The sequence below is a fragment of the Oncorhynchus nerka genome, unplaced genomic scaffold (genome assembly GCF_034236695.1).
Source record: "Oncorhynchus nerka isolate Pitt River unplaced genomic scaffold, Oner_Uvic_2.0 unplaced_scaffold_3418, whole genome shotgun sequence".
In the NCBI taxonomy this organism is placed as follows: Eukaryota; Metazoa; Chordata; class Actinopteri; order Salmoniformes; family Salmonidae; genus Oncorhynchus; species Oncorhynchus nerka.
The window spans coordinates 5,474-23,383 of NW_027037877.1; the positions used below are offsets into that span (position 1 = coordinate 5,474).

Here is a 17,910-nt window from a genome sequence, read left to right on the forward strand (position 1 = left end):
TCAGCATACAGCCGTCAGCATACAGCCCGTCAGCATACAGCCGTCAGCATACAGCCGTCAGCATACAGCCCGTCAGCATACAGCCGTCAACATACAGCCGTCAGCATACAGCCGTCAACATACAGCCGTCAGCATACAGCCGTCAACATACAGCCGTCAGCATACAGCCATCAACATACAGCCGTCAACATACAGCCGTCAGCATACAGCCATCAACATACAGCCGTCAGCATACAGCCCGTCAGCATACAGCCCGTCAGCATACAGCCGTCAACATACAGCCGTCAGCATACAGCCGTCAACATACAGCCGTCAGCATACAGCCGTCAGCATACAGCCGCCAGCATACAGCCGCCAACATACAGCCCGCCAGCATACAGCCGCCAGCATACAGCCGTCAACATACAGTCACAACATATACCCGTCAACATACAGCCGTTGCCATACAAGCCACAGCCGCCAGCATACAGCCGTCAGCATACAGCTGCTGGAATATACAGCTAACATTTAGTTCTTTCTGTTAGCCGTTATCATCATGGTCTTCAGTACCAGTGGACATCTTCCTCTCTTTCTCAGCTTCGTTTCCTCTCTCTCTCTCTCTTCCAGTTGTTACTATAGTAACCAGTACCAGTCATGGGGAAGCAGAACAGCAAACTCCGCCTCTGAGGTATGCAGGATCTGCTGGAGAGCACGGATCACGGAGCATGAGATCCAGGAGTGGTACAAGGGGTTTCCTGGAGAGACTGCCTCAGCGGGAACCTCCATGGAGGAGTTTAAGAAGACGGTAACTTCTTCCCTTACGGGAGACGCCTCCAAGTTCGCAGAGCACGTCTTCGCACCTTCGATCGCCAATGGGGACGGGACCATCGACTTCCGGGAGTTCATCATCGCTCTGAGCGTCACGTCATGCGGGCAAGCTGGGCAGAAATTGAAGTGGGCCTTCAGCATGTAACGACCTGGGCGGAACGATACATCAGCAAGTCTGAGATGCTGGAGATCGTACAGGTGAGGCAGGAACAGAGAGGTGGGATTTGTAGTTCTGGTGTGAGTTATTTGTAGGCACGGACAGGAACAGACACATGAGGAGGTCTGAGATGGTGGAGGTGAGACAGGAACAGACATGAGGAGGTCTGAGATGATAGAGGTGAGACAGGAACAGACACATGAGGAGGTCTGAGATGATAGAGGTGAGCAGGAACAGACACATGAGGAGGTCTGAGATGGTAGAGGTGGGAGGCAGGAACAGACACATGAGGAGGTCTGAGATGGTAGAGGTGAGACAGGAACAGACACATGAGGAGGTCTGAGATGGTGGAGGTGAGACAGGAACAGACACATGAGGAGGTCTGGAGATGGTGGAGGTGAGACAGGAACCGACACATGAGGAGAGTCTGAGATGGTGGAGATGGTAGGGTGAGACAGGAACAGACACATGAGGTCTAGAGATGATAGAGGTGAGACAGGAACAGACACATGAGGTCTGGAGATGGTGGAGGTGAGAATTGACCTTCAGTAGTGTGTACCAACTGGTTTGTCCTCTGTAGGAAGGGTTCATGCTGACTGATTATTTGCTGATCAGCCACATATCTTACTGTTGGATTTCACTCCTGTATAAACTTACATACAAACATACATGCACATAAACACCTACAATGCTTAGACTGCCTGCATACCGATAGGTATATATACTCTTGTTAACTCCTCGTTAAAATGTTGCAGAAACTGGCCCGATCTGTAATGAAACACTAAACAGCAGCATCACTGTCTTTATCCATAAGACAGACCAGTCCTAGCTGCTGGCAGATAGTCCCAGACCAGTCTGAGCTCCCAGTCCCAGACCAGTCCCAGACCAGTCCGAGCTCCCAGTCCCAGCCCAGTCCTAGCTGCTGGCAGACAGTCCCAGACCAGTCTGAGCTCCCAGACCAGTCCTAGACCAGTCCCAGCTCCCAGTCCCAGCCCAGTCCTAGCTCCCAGTCCCAGACCAGTCCTAGCTGCTGGAAGATAGTCCCAGACCAGTCCTAGCTGCTGGCAGACAGTCCCAGACCAGTCTGAGCTCCCAGTCCCAGACCAGTTTTAAGACCAGTCCCAGCTCCAGTCCCAGACAGTCCCAGCTCCCATTCCCAGACCAGTCCTAGCTGCTGGCAGATAGTCCCAGACCAATCCGAGCTCCCAGCCCACTGGCAGACAGTCCCAGACCAGTCCTAGCTGCTGGCAGACAGTCCCAGACCAGTCCTAGCTGCTGGCAGACAGTCCCAGACCAGTCCCAGCTCCCAGTCCCAGACCAGTCCCAGCTCCCAGTCCCAGACCAGTCCCAGCTCCCAGTCCCAGACCAGTCCCAGACCAGTCCCAGCTCCCAGTCCCAGACCAGCTCCCAGTCCCAGACCAGTCCCAGACCAGTCCCAGCTCCCAGTCCCAGACCAGTCCCAGCTCCCAGTCCCAGACCCAGCTCCCAGACCAGTCCCAGCTCCCAGTCCCAGACCAGCTCCCAGTCCCAGACCAGTCCCAGACTCCCAGCGCCCAGCTCCCAGACCAGTCCCAGCTCCCAGTCCCAGCTCCCAGTCCCAGCTCCCAGACCAGTCCCAGCTCCCAGACCCAGACCCGTCCCAGCTCCCAGCTCCCAGTCCCAGACCAGTCCCGGCTCCCAGTCCAGACCAGTCCCAGCTCCCCAGACCAGTCCCAGCTCCCAGTCCCAGACCAGTCCCAGCCCCAGTCTCAGACCAGTCCCAGCCCCAGTCTCAGCTCCCAGTCCCAGCTCCCAGACCAGTCCCAGCTCCCAGTCCCGGACCAGTCCCAGCTCCCAGACCAGTCCCAGCTCCCAGTCCCAGCTCCCAGTCCCAGACCAGTCCCAGCTCCCAGCTCCCAGACCAGTCCCAGCTCCCAGTCCCAGACCAGTCCCAGCTCTCAGCCCCAGACCAGTCCCAGACCAGTCCCAGCTCCCAGCTCCCAGACCAGTCCCAGCTCCCAGTCCCAGACCAGTCCCAGCTCCCAGACCAGTCCCAGCTCCCAGTCCCAGCTCCCAGTCCCAGACCAGTCCCAGCTCCCAGCTCCCAGACCAGTCCCAGCTCCCAGACCAGTCCCAGCTCCCAGTCCCAGATCCCAGTCCCAGACCAGTCCCAGCTCCCAGCCCCAGACCAGTCCCAGCTCCCAGTCCCAGACCAGTCCCAGACCAGTCCCAGCTCCCAGTCCCAGACCAGTCCCAGCTCCCAGCCCAGTCCCTCTGCTACATGTACTGTTTAAACAGGTCATTTACTCTAAAGACATTTCTATGGTCATGTATCTAGCAGAGAAAGAATGAGAAAAATAATTGACTAGGGATTCAGGTATTTCATGACAATGTCATTATCACTGGCAGGCTGTAGCCCCGGACCATATTCCTCCAATAGAACCTTCCAGACCTTATTCCTCCAATAGAACCTTCCAGACCATATTCCTCCAATAGAACCTTCCAGACCATATTCACTCAATAGAACCTTCCGGACCATATTCCTCCAATAGAACCTTCCGACCATATTCCTCCAATAGAACCTTCCAGACCCATATTCCTCCAATAGAACCTTCCAGACCATATTCCTCCAGAACCTTCCAGACCATATTCCTCCAATAGAACCTTCCAGACCATATTCCTCCAATAGAACCTTCCAGACCATATTCCTCCAATGGAACCTTCCAGACCATATTCCTCCAATAGAACCTTTCCAGACCATATTCCTCCAATAGAACCTTCCAGACCATATTTCACTCCATAGAAACCTTCCAGACCATATTCTAATAGAACCTTCCAGACATATTCCTCCAATAGAACCTTCCAGACCATATTCCTCCAATAGAACCTTCCAGACCATATTCCTCCAATAGAACCTTCCAGACCTTATTCCTCAATGAACCTTCAGAACCTTTCCAGACCATATTCCTCCAATAGAACCTTCCAGACCATATCTTCAATAGAACCTTCCAGACCATATTCTCCAATAGAACCTTCCAGACCATATTCCTCCAATAGAACCTTCCAGACCATATTCCTCCAATAGAACCTTCCAGACCATATTCCTCCAATAGAACCTTCCAGACCATATTCCTCCAATAGAACCTTCCAGACCTTATTCCTCCAATAGAACCTTCCAGACCATATTCCTCTAATAGAACCTTCCAGAACATATTCCTCCAATAGAACCTTCCTTCAGACGTGTTGCAGAGCCGTAGTCTGGACCATATTCCTCTAATAGAACCTTCCAGACCATATTCCTTCAATAGAACCTTCCAGACCATATTCCTCCAATAGAACCTTCCAGACCATATTCCTCCAATAGAACCTTCCAGACCGTAAGATGGTGTCTGTGTGTTTAATTCTCCAGGATGTCTGTGTGTTTAATTCTCCAGGGTGTCTGTGTGTTTAATTCTCCAGGGTGTCTGTGTGTTTAATTCTCCAGGGTGTCTGTGTTTTAATTCTCAGGGTGTCTGTGTGTTTAATTCTCCAGGGTGTCTGTGTGTTTAATTCTCCAGGGTGTCTATAAGATGGTGTCTGTGTGTTTAATTCTCCAGGGTGTCTGTGTGTTTAATTCTCCAGGGTGTCTGTGTGTTTAATTCTCCAGGATGTCTATAAGATGGTGTCTGTGTGTTTAATTCTCCAGGGTGTCTGTGTGTTTAATTCTCCAGGGTGTCTGTGTGTTTAATTCTCCAGGATGTCTATAAGATGGTGTCTGTGTGTTTAATTCTCCAGGGTGTCTGTGTGTTTAATTCTCCAGGGTGTCTGTGTGTTTAATTCTCCAGGGTGTCTGTGTGTTTAATTCTCCAGGGTGTCTATAAGATGGTGTCTGTGTGTTTAATTCTCCAGGGTGTCTGTGTGTTTAATTCTCCAGGGTGTCTGTGTGTTTAATTCTCAGGGTGTCTGTGTGTTTAATTCTCCAGGTGTCTGTGTGTTTAATTCTCCAGGGTGTCTGATGTGTTTAATTCTCCAGGGTGTGTTTAATTCTCCAGGGTGTCTATAAGATGGTGTCTGTGTGTTTAATTCTCCAGGGTGTCTGTGTGTTTAATTCTCAGGGTGTCTGTGTTTAATTCTCCAGGATGTCTGTGTGTTTAATTCTCCAGGATGTCTATAAGATGGTGTCTGTGTGTTTAATTCTCCAGGGTGTCTGTGTGTTTAATTCTCCAGGGTGTCTGTGTGTTTAATTCTCCAGGGTGTCTATAAGATGGTGTCTGTGTGTTTAATTCTCCAGGATATCTATAAGATGGTGTCTGTGTCTTTAATTCTCCAGGGTGTCTGTGTGTTTAATTCTCCAGGATGTCTATAAGATGGTGTCTGTGTGTTTAATTCTCCAGGGTGTCTGTGTGTTTAATTCTCCAGGGTGTCTGTGTGTTTAATTCTCCAGGATGTCTGTGTGTTTAATTCTCCAGGGTGTCTGTGTGTTTAATTCTCCAGGGTGTCTGTGTGTTTAATTCTCCAGGACATCTATAAGATGGTGTCTGTGTGTTTAATTCTCCAGGTGTCTGTGTGTTTTAATTCTCAGGGTGTCTGTGTGTTTAATTCTCCAGGTGTCTGTGTGTTTAATTCTCCAGGTGTCTGTGTGTTTAATTCTCCATGGTGTCTGTGTGTTTAATTCTCCAGGGTGTCTGTGTGTTTAATTATCCAGGGTGTCTATAAGATGGTGTCTGTGTGTTTAATTCTCCAGGGTGTCTGTGTGTTTAATTCTCAGGTGTCTGTGTGTTTAATTCTCCAGGGTGTCTGTGTGTTTAATTCTCCAGGGTGTCTGTGTGTTTAATTCTCCAGGGTGTCTGTGTGTTTAATTCTCCAGGATGTCTATAAGATGGTGTCTGTGTGTTTATTCTGTGTGTTTATTCTCCAGGGTGTCTGTGTGTTTAATTCTCCAGGTGTCTATAAGATGGTGTCTGTGTGTTTAATTCTCCAGGCTGTCTGTGTGTTTAATTCTCCAGGGGTGTCTGTGTGTTTAATTCTCCAGGATGTCTATAAGATGGTGTCTGTGTGTTTAATTCTCCAGGGTGTCTGTGTGTTTAATTCTCCAGGGTGTCTGTGTGTTTAATTCTCCAGGGTGTCTGTGTGTTTAATTCTCCAGGGTGTCTGTGTGTTTAATTCTCAGGGTGTCTATAAGATGGTGTCTGTGTGTTTAATTCTCCAGGGTGTCTGTGTGTTTAATTCTCAGGGTGTCTGTGTGTTTAATTCTCCAGGGTGTCTATAAGATGGTGTCTGTGTTTAATTCTCCAGGGTGTCTGTGTTTAATTCTCCAGGTGTCTGTGTTTTGATTCTCCAGGGTGTCTGTGTGTTTTAATTCTCAGGGTGTCTGTGTGTTTAATTCTCCAGGGTGTCTGTGTGTTTTAATTCTCCAGGGTGTCTGTGTGTTTAATTCTCAGGGTGTCTGTGTGTTTAATTCTCCAGGGTGTCTGTTGTGTGTTTAATTCTCCAGGGTGTCTATAAGATGGTGTCTGTGTGTTTAATTCTCCAGGGTGTCTGTGTTTTAATTCAGGGTGTCTGTGTGTTTAATTCTCCAGGGTGTCTGTGTGTTTAATTCTCCAGGGTGTCTGTGTTTAATTCTCCAGGGTGTCTGTGTTTAATTCTCCAGGGTGTCTGTGTGTTTAATTCTCCAGGGGTCTGTGTGTTCTAATTCTCCAGGGTGTCTGTGTGTTTAATTCTCCAGGGTGTCTATAAGATGGTGTCTGTGTGTTTAATTCTCCAGGGTGTCTGTGTATTTAATTCTCCAGGGTGTCTGTGTGTTTAATTCTCAGGATGTCTATAAGATGGTGTCTGTGTCTTTAATTCTCAGGCCATCTCATAAGATGGTATGCGTCTGTGATGAAGATGCCAGAAGACTGGAGTCCACTCCAGAAGAGGACGGAAGATCTTCAGACAGATGGACACCAACAGAGACGGTAGGTCTCATCTCATCCACACATTACAGCCCACAGTGGCGGCCGATAGAGGTACTGGTATAGGGTATAGGGTATACTGTGTTAGTGTACTGGTATAGGTATACTGTGTTAGTGTACTGGTATAGGGTATACCGTGTTAGTGTACTGGTATAGGGTATACCGTGTTAGTGTACTGGTATAGGTATACTGTGTTAGTGTACTGGTATAGGGTAGGGTATACCGTGTTGGTGTACTGGCATAGGGTATACCGTGTTGTGTACTGGTATAGGCATAGGGTATACCGTGTTAGTGTACTGGTATAGGCATAGGCATACCATGTTAATTGTACTGGTATAGGAAAGATATAGGGTATAGTGTTAGTGTACAGGTATAGGGTATAGGGTATTAGTGCTGGCATGGGGTATAGGGTATGCAGCATTTAGTGTACTGGTATAGGGCATGCCGTAATAGTACTGGTATAGGGTATAGGGTCATAGTGTTGGTGTAAGGGTATAGGGTATACCGTGTTTAGTGTACTGGTATAGGGTATAGGGTATACCGTGTTAGTGTACTGGTATAGGGTATAGGGTATACCGTGTTAGTGTAACTAATTAGGGCATACTGTGTTAGTGTACTGGTATAGGGTATAGGGCATACCGTGTTAGTGTACTGATAGGGTATACCGTGTTAGTGTACTGGTATAGGTATACTGTGTTAGTGTACTGGCAGTAGGGGTTATACCGTGTTAGTATACTGGTATAGGGTATACTGTGTTAGTGTACTGGTATAGGTATAGGGTATACCGTGTTAGTGTATTGGTATAGGTATACTGTGTTAGTGTACTGGTATAGGGTATAGTGTTATGTGTACTGGTATAGGTATACTGTGTTAGTGTACTGGCATAGGCAGCAGGGCATACCATGTTAGTACCGGCATAGGTATGTTAGTGTACTGGCATAGGTATACTGTGTTAGTGTACTGGTATAGGGTATAGGTATACCGTGTTAGTGTACTGGTATAGGTATAGTGTTAGTGTAATGGTATAGGTATAATTGTGTTAGTGTACTGGCATAGGTATAGGTATAACAGTTAGTGTACTGGTGCATAGGGTATACTGTGTTAGTGTACTGCAGTATACCGTGTTAGTGTACTGCATAGGGTATAGGGTATACCGTGTTAGTGTACTGGCATAGGGTATACCCTCTATGTGTTAGTGTACTGGTATAGGGTATACCTGTGTTAGTGTACTGGTATAGGTATACTTTTGTGTTAGTGTACTGGTATAGGTATACCGTGTTAGTGTACTGGCATAGGTATACCATAGTGTACTGGTATAGGGTATAGGGTATACCGTGTTAGTGTACTGGTATAGGGTATAGGGTATAGTGTTAGTGTACTGGTATAGGTATAGGTATAGTGTTAGTGTACTGGTATAGGGTATAGTGTTAGTGTACTGGTATAGGGTATAGGGTATAGTGTTAGTGTACTGGCATAGGTATAGGGTATACCGTGTTAGTGTACTGGTATAGGGTATAGGGTATACCGTGTTAGTGTACTGGTATAGGGTATAGGGTATACCGTGTTAGTGTACTGGTATAGGGTATACTGTGTTAGTGTACTGGTATAGGGTATAGGGTATACCGTGTTAGTGTACTGGTATAGGGTATACCGTGTTAGTGTACTGGTATAGGGTATACTGTGTTAGTGTACTGGTATAGGGTATACCGTGTTAGTATACTGGTATAGGGTATACTGTGTTAGTGTGCTGGTATAGTATAGGTATAGGTGTTAGTGTATTGGTATAGGGTATACTGTGTTAGTGTACTGGTATAGGGTATAGTGTTAGTGTACTGGTATAGGGTATACTGTGTTAGTGTACTGGTATAGGGTATAGGGTATACCATGTTAGTGTACTGGTATAGGGTATAGTGTTAGTGTACTGGTATAGGGTATACTGTGTTAGTGTACTGGTATAGGGTATAGGGTATACCGTGTTAGTGTACTGGTATAGGGTATAGTGTTAGTGTACTGGTATAGGGTATAGGGTATACTGTGTTAGTGTACTGGTATAGGGTATAGGGTATGCTGTGTTAGTGTACTGGTATAGGGTATACTGTGTTAGTGTACTGGTATAGGGTATAGGGTATACCGTGTTAGTGTACTGGTATAGGGTATACCGTGTTAGTGTACTGGTATAGGGTATACTGTGTTAGTGTACTGGTATAGGGTATACCGTGTTAGTGTACTGGTATAGGGTATACCGTGTTAGTGTACTGGTATAGGGTATAGGGTATACCGTGTTAGTGTGGTATAGGGTATACCGTGTTAGTGTACTGGTATAGGGTATAGGGTATACCGTGTTAGTGTACTGGTATAGGGTATACCGTGTTAGTGTACTGGTATAGGGTATAGGGTATACCGTGTTAGTGTACTGGTATAGGGTATAGGGTATACCGTGTTAGTGTACTGGTATATAGGGTATACTGTGTTAGTGTGCTGGTATAGGGTATAGGGTATACCGTGTTAGTGTACTGGTATAGGGTATAGGGTATACCGTGTTAGTGTACTGGTATAGGGTATACTGTGTTAGTGTACTGGTATAGGGTATAGGGTATACCGTGTTAGTGTACTGGTATAGGGTATACCGTGTTAACTGGTGTATAGGGTATACTGTGTTAGTGTACTGGTATAGGGTATACCGTGTTAGTGTACTGGTATAGGGTATACTGTGTTATTGGTATAGTGTGTTAGTGTACTGGTATAGGGTATAGTGTTATACCTGTGTTAGTGTACTGGTATAGGGTATACCGTGTTAGTGTACTGGTATAGGGTATAGGGTATAGTGTTGATGTACTGGTATAGGGTATACTGTGTTAGTGTACTGGTATAGGGTATAGGGTATACCGTGTTAGTGTACTGGTATAGGGTATACTGTGTTAGTGTACTGGTATAGGGTATGTTGTGTACTGGTATAGGGTATACTGTGTTAGTGTACTGGTATAGGGTATATGGTATACCGTGTTAGTGTACTGGTATAGGGTATAGGGTATACCGTGTTAGTGTACTGGTATAGGGTATACCGTGTTAGTGTACTGGTATAGGGTATAGGGTATACCGTGTTAGTGTACTGGTATAGGGTATAGTGTTAGTGTACTGGTATAGGGTATACTGTGTTAGTGTACTGGTATAGGGTATACCGTGTTAGTGTACTGGTATAGGGTATACTGTGTTAGTGTACTGGTATAGGGTATACCGTGTTAGTGTACTGGTATAGGGTATAGGGTATGAGTGTTGTGTACTGTGTACTGGTATAGGGTATACCGTGTTAGTGTACTGGTATAGGGTATACCGTGTTACCATGTTATACTGGTATAGGGTATAGTGTTAGTGTACTGGTATAGGGTATACTGCCGTGTTAGTGTACTGGTATAGGGTATACCGTGTTAGTGTACTGGTATAGGGTATAGTGTACTGGTATAGGGGTATACTGTGTTAGTGTACTGGTATGGGTATAGGGTATACTGTGTTGGTGTACTGGTATAGGGTATAGGGTATAGTGTTAGTGTACTGGTATATAGGGTATACCGTGTTAGTGTACTGGTATAGGGTATACTGTGTTAGTGTACTGGTATAGGGTATAGGGTATACCGTGTTAGTGTACTGGTATAGTGTATACTGTGTTAGTGTATATAGGGTATACCGTGTTAGTGTACTGGTATAGGGTATACTGTGTTAGTGTACTGGTATAGGGTATAGGGTATACCGTGTTAGTGCCTGGTATAGGGTATAGGGTATAGTGTTAGTGTACTGGTATAGGGTATAGGGTATTGTTAGTGTACTGGTATAGGGTATAGTATACCGTGTTAGTGTACTGGTATAGGGTATAGGGTATACCGTGTTAGTGTACTGGTATAGGGTATCTTTGTGTTGGTGTACTGGTATGATTATAGGGTATAGTGTTAGTGTACTGGTATAGGGTATAGGGTATACACGTGTTAGTGTACTGGTATAGGAGTATAGGGTATACCGTGTTAGTGTACTGGTATAGGGTATAGGGTGTTTAGTGTACTGGTATAGGGTATACTGTGTTAGTGTACTGGTATAGGGTATAGGGTATACCATGTTTGTGTACTGGTATAGAATTTATGCCGTGTTAGTGTACTGGTATAGGGTATACTGTGTTAGTGTACTGGTATAGGGTATACCGTGTTAGTGTACTGGTATAGGGTATACTGTGTTAGTGCTGGTATAGGGTATAGGGTATACTGTGTTGTGTATTGGTATAGGGTATGCTGTGTTAGTGTACTGTGTTAGTGTTAGTGTACTGGTATAGGGTATACTGTGTTAGTGTACTGGTATAGGGTATACCATGTTAGTGTACTGGTATAGAGGGTATAGTGTTAGTGTACTGGTATAGGGTATACTGTGTTAGTGTACTGGTATAGGGTATAGGGTATACCGTGTTAGTGTACTGGTATAGGGTATAGTGTTAGTGTACTGTGTTATGCTGTGTTAGTGTACTGGTATAGGGTATAGGGTATAGTGTTAGTGTACTGGTATAGGGTATACTGGTATGTACTGGTATAGGGTATAGTGTTAGTGTACTGGTATAGGGTATAGGGTATACCGTGTTAGTGTACTGGTATAGGGTATACGTGTTAGTGCTGGTATAGGGTATAGGTGTTAGTGTTAATATAGGGTATGCCGTGTATAGGGTATAGGGTATACCGTGTTAATTAATAACTGGTATAGGGTATAGTGTTAGTGTACTGGTATAGGGTATAGGGTATACTGTGTTAGTGTACTGGTATAGGGTATAGGGTACGTGTTAGTGTACTGGTATAGGGGGGTATAGTGTTAGTGTACTGGTATAGGGTATAGGGTATACCGTGTTAGTGTATTGGTATAGGGTATGCTGTGTTAGTATACTGGTATAGGGTATAGGGTGTGTTAGTGTACTGGTATAGGGTATAGGGTATACTGTGTTAGTGTACTGGTATAGGGTATAGGGTATACCGTGTTAGTGTACTGGTATAGGGTATAGGTTAGTGTACTGGTATAGTACTGGTATAGGGTATACTGTGTTAGTGTACTGGTATAGGGTATAGGGTATACGTGTTAGTGTACTGGTATAGGGTATAGGGTATAGGGTATACTGTGTTAGTGTACTGGTATAGGGTATGCCGTGTTAGTATACTGGTATAGGGTATACTGTGTTGGTGTACTGGTATAGGGTATAGGGTATACCGTGTTAGTGTACTGGTATAGGGTATGCTGTGTTAGTGTACTGGTATAGGGTATAGTGTTAGTGTACTGGTATAGGGTATACTGTGTTAGTGTACTGGTATAGGGTATACCATGTTAGTGTACTGGTATAGGGTATAGTGTTAGTGTACTGGTATAGGGTATACTGTGTTAGTGTACTGGTATAGGGTATAGGGTATACCGTGTTAGTGTACTGGTAGGGTATAGGGTATAGTGTTAGTGTACTGGTATAGGGTATACTGTGTTAGTGTACTGGTATAGGGTATAGGGTATACTGTGTTAGTGTAGGTGTACTTTTAGTGTACTGGTATAGGGTATACTGTGTTAGTGTACTGGTATAGGGTATACTGTGTTAGTGTACTGGTATAGGGTGTAGGGTATACCGTGTTAGTGCTGGTATAGGGTATACCGTGTTAATGTACTGGTATAGGGGTATAGGGTATACCGTGTTAGTGTATTGGTATAGGGTATACTGTGTTAGTGTACTGGTATAGGGTATACCGTGTTGGTGTACTGGTATAGGGTATACTGTGTTAGTGTACTGGTATAGGGTATAGGGTATGGTATAGGGTATACCGTGTTAGTGTACTGGTATGGGGTATAGGGTATAGTGTTAGTGTACTGGTATAGGGTATAGTTGGTGTATGGTAGTGTTAGTGTACTGGTATAGGGTATACTGTGTTATGTGTGCTGGTATGGGGTATACCGTGTTAGTGTACTGGTATAGGGTATCCGTGTTAGTGTACTGGTATAGGGTATAGGGTATGCCGTGTTAGTGTACTGGTATAGGGTATAGTGTTAGTGTACTGGTATAGGGTATACCGTGTTAGCCTTGTTAGTGTACTGGTATAGGGTATAGGGTATACCGTGTTAGTGTACTGGTATAGAATTTATACTGTGTTAGTGTACTGGTATAGGGTATACCGTGTTAGTGTGCTGGTATAGGGTATACCGTGTTAGTGTGCTGGTATAGGGTATAGGGTATACCGTGTTAGTGTACTGGTATAGGGTATACTGTGTTAGTGTGCTGGTATAGGGTATACCGTGTTAGTGTATGGTATAGGGTATACCGTGTTAGTGTGCTGGTATAGGGTATACTGTGTTAGTGTACTGGTATAGGGTATACTGTGTTAGTGTACTGGTATAGGGTATAGGGTATACCGTGTTAGTGTACTGGTATAGGGTATACTGTGTTAATTATTGCTGGTATAGGGTATACCGTGTTAGTGTACTGGTATAGGGTATACCGTGTTGATGTACTGGTATAGGGTATACTGTGTTAGTGTACTGGTATAGGGTATACCGTGTTAGTGTACTGGTATAGGGTATAGGGTATACCGTGTTAGTGTACTGGTATAGGGTATACCGTGTTAGTGGTATAGGGTATAGGGTATTCCGTGTTAGTGTACTGGTATAGAATTTATACTGTGTTAGTGTACTGGCTGTAAGGGTATACCGTGTTAGTGTACTGGTATAGGGTATGCCGTGTTAGTGTACTGGTATAGGGTATACGTGTTAGTGTATGCTGGTATAGGGTATAGGGTATACCGTGTTAGTGTACTGGTATAGGGTATACCATGTTAGTGTACTGGTATAGGGTATACCGTGTTAGTGTACTGGTATAGGGTATAGGGTATACCGTGTTAGTGTACTGGTATAGGGTATAGGGTATACTGTGTTAGTGTACTGTTAGTGTACTGGTATAGAGATTATGCCGTGTTAGTGTACTGGTATAGGGTATACCGTGTTAGTCTACTGGTATAGGGTATACTGTGTTAGTGTACTGTTAGTGTACTGGTATAGGGTATACTGTGTTAGTGTACTGGTATAGGGTATACCGTGTTAGTGTACTGGTATAGGGTATACATTTACCTTACATCCGGTAACTACAAACTATGCTTGTATAACTTTACATCCGGTAACTACTAGCTATGCTTGTATAACTTTACATCCGGTAACTACTAGCTATGCTTGTATATCTCTACATCCGGTAACTACTAGCTATGCTTGTATATATCTACATCCGGTAACTACTAGCTATGCTTGTACATCTTTACATCCGGTAACTACTAGCTATGCTTGTATAACTTTACATCCGGTAACTACTAACTATGCTTGTATAACTATACATCCGGTAACTACTAGCTATGCTTGTATATCTCTACATCCGGTAACTACTAGCTATGCTTGTATATCTCTACATCCGGTAACTACTAGCTATGCTTGTATATCTCTACATCCGGTAACTACTAGCTAACTATGCTTGTATATCTTTACATCCGGTAACTACTAGCTATGCTTGTATATCTATACATCCGGTAACTACTAACTATGCTTGTATATCTCTACATCCGGTAACTACTAACTATGCTTGTATATCTATACATCCGGTAACTACTAGTTATGCTTGTATAACTCTACATCCGGTAACTACTAGCTATGCTTGTATATCTCTACATCCGGTAACTACTAACTATGCTTGTATATCTCTACATCCGGTAACTACTAACTATGCTTGTATATCTCTACATCCGGTAACTACTAGCTATGCTTGTATATCTCTACATCCGGTAACTACTAACTATGCTTGTATATCTCTACATCCGGTAACTACTAACTATGCTTGTATATCTTTACATCCGGTAACTATTAGCTATGCTTGTATATCTCTATATCCGGTAACTACTAGCTAACTATGCTTGTATAACTCTACATCCGGTAACTACTAGCTATGCTTGTATATCTCTACATCCGGTAACTACTAGCTATGCTTGTATATCTATACATCCGGTAACTACTAGCTATGCTTGTATATCTCTACATCCGGTAACTACTAGCTATGCTTGTATATCTATACATCCGGTAACTACTAACTATGCTTGTATAACTTTACATCCGGTAACTACTAGCTATGCTTGTACATCTATACATCCGGTAACTACTAGCTATGCTTGTATATCTCTACATCCAGTAACTACTAACTATGCTTGTATAACTATACATCCGTTAACTACTAGCTATGCTTGTATATCTCTACATCCAGTAACTACTAACTATGCTTGTATAACTATACATCCGGTAACTACTAACTATGCTTGTATATCTCTACATCCGGTAACTACTAGCTAACTATGCTTGTATAACTCTACATCCGGTAACTACTAGCCATGCTTGTATATCTATACATCCGGTAACTACTAACTATGCTTGTATAACTATACATCCGGTAACTACTAGCTATGCTTGTATATCTCTACATCCAGTAACTACTAACTATGCTTGTATATCTCTACATCCGGTAACTACTAACTATGCTTGTATATCTCTACATCCGGTAACTACTAGCTAACTATGCTTGTATAACTCTACATCCGGTAACTACTAGCTATGCTTGTATATCTCTACATCCGGTAACTACTAGCTATGCTTGTATATCTATACATCCGGTAACTACTAGCTATGCTTGTATAACTCTACATCCGGTAACTAACTATGCTTGTATAACTCTACATCCGGTAACTACTAACTATGCTTGTATAACTCTACATCCGGTAACTACTAGCTAGCTATGCTTGTATATCTATACATCCGGTAACTACTAGCTATGCTTGTATATCTCTACATCCGGTAACTACTAGCTATGCTTGTATATCTATACATCCGGTAACTACTAGCTATGCTTGTATATCTCCACATCCGGTAACTACTAGCTATGTAGGTTCATGCTCTACAACATCCGCAGAGTACGACCCTGCCTCACACAGGAAGCGGCGCAGGTCCTAATCCAGGCACTTGTCATCTCCCGTCTGGATTACTGCAACTCGCTGTTGGCTGGGCTCCCTGCCTGTGCCATTAAACCCCTACAACTCATCCAGAACGCCGCAGCCCGTCTGGTGTTCAACCTTCCCAAGTTCTCTCACGTCACCCCGCTCCTCCGCTCCCTCCACTGGCTTCCAGTTGAAGCTCGCATCCGCTACAAGACCATGGTGCTTGCCTACGGAGCTGTGAGGGGAACGGCACCTCAGTACCTCCAGGCTCTGATCAGGCCCTACACCCAAACAAGGGCACTGCGTTCATCCACCTCTGGCCTGCTCGCCTCCCTACCACTGAGGAAGTACAGTTCCCGCTCAGCCCAGTCAAAACTGTTCGCTGCTCTGGCCCCCCAATGGTGGAACAAACTCCCTCACGACGCCAGGACAGCGGAGTCAATCACCACCTTCCGGAGACACCTGAAACCCCACCTCTTTAAGGAATACCTAGGATAGGATAAAGTAATCCCTCTCACCCCCCCTCCCCCTTAAAAGATTTAGATGCACTACTGTTCCACTGGATGTCATAAGGTGAATGCACCAATTTGTAAGTCGCTCTGGATAAGAGCGTCTGCTAAATGACTTAAATGTAAAAATGTAAATGTACTAGCTATGCTTGTATATCTCTACATCCGGTAACTACTAACTATGCTTGTATAACTTTACATTGCAATTAGTTTATGTACTTTTTTTCGCTTGTTAGCATTTAGCTAACAGCGTCAATGTGATTTTGCTATTGGTTTGTGGTAATTTGGTTAGCATTCTGGTAATAGAGACCCAATGGGTTTTTCTTGTTTTTTTAGCGCCCCCTTCTGTGCTAAACCGGTAATACCCTAAATCCTGGGATGAGAAGGATGGTATGACGATATGAACATGTGGATACTGTGTTACCACCTGTTAATAATCCCACATGTTAATAATCCCACATCTGACTTCTAGGGTTACCACATGTTAATAATCCCACATCTGACTACTAGGGTTACCACCTGTTAATAATCCCACATCTGACTTCTAGGGTTACCACCTGTTAATAATCCCACATCTGACTTCTAGGGTTACCACATGTTAATAATCCCACATCTGACTCCTAGGGTTACCACATGTTAATAATCCCACATCTGACTTCTAGGGTTACCACCTGTTAATAATCCCACATCTGACTTCTAGGGTTACCACCTGTTAATAATCCCACATCTGACTTCTAGGGTTACCACATGTTAATAATCCCACATCTGACTTCTAGGGTTACCACCTGTTAATAATCCCACCAGTTAATAATCCCACATCTGACTTCTAGGGTTACCACATGTTAATAATCCCACATCTGACTTCTAGGGTTACCACATGTTAATAATCCCACATCTGACTACTAGGGTTACCACCTGTTAATAATCCCACATCTGATTTCTAGGGATACCACCTGTTAATAATCCCACCAGTTAATAATCCCACATCTGACTTCTAGGGTTACCACCTGTTAATAATCCCACATCTGACTTCTAGGGTTACCACATGTTAATAATCCCACATCTGACTACTAGGGCTACCACCTGTTAATAATCCCACATCTGACTTCTAGGGTTACCACCTGTTAATAATCCCACATCTGACTTCTAGGGTTACCACCTGTTAATAATCCCACATCTGATTTCTAGGGATACCACCTGTTAATAATCCCACCAGTTAATAATCCCACATCTGACTTCTAGGGTTACCACCTGTTAATAATCCCACATCTGACTTCTAGGGTTACCACCTGTTAATAATCCCACATCTGACTACTAGGGTTACCACCTGTTAATAATCCCACATCTGACTTCTAGGGTTACCACCTGTTAATAATCCCACATCTGACTACTAGGGTTACCACATGTTAATAATCCCACATCTGACTACTAGGGTTACCACATGTTAATAATCCCACATCTGACTTCTAGGGTTACCACCTGTTAATAATCCCACATCTGACTACTAGGGT

General features: G+C 44.2%; 1 pseudogene; it reads left to right on the plus strand.

The window, feature by feature from the left end:
- The first annotated feature begins 633 nt into the window (after positions 1 to 633).
- LOC135566765 (neurocalcin-delta A-like) lies at positions 634 to 6,879 on the plus strand (annotated as a pseudogene).
- Positions 6,880 to 17,910: the final 11,031 nt, after the last annotated feature.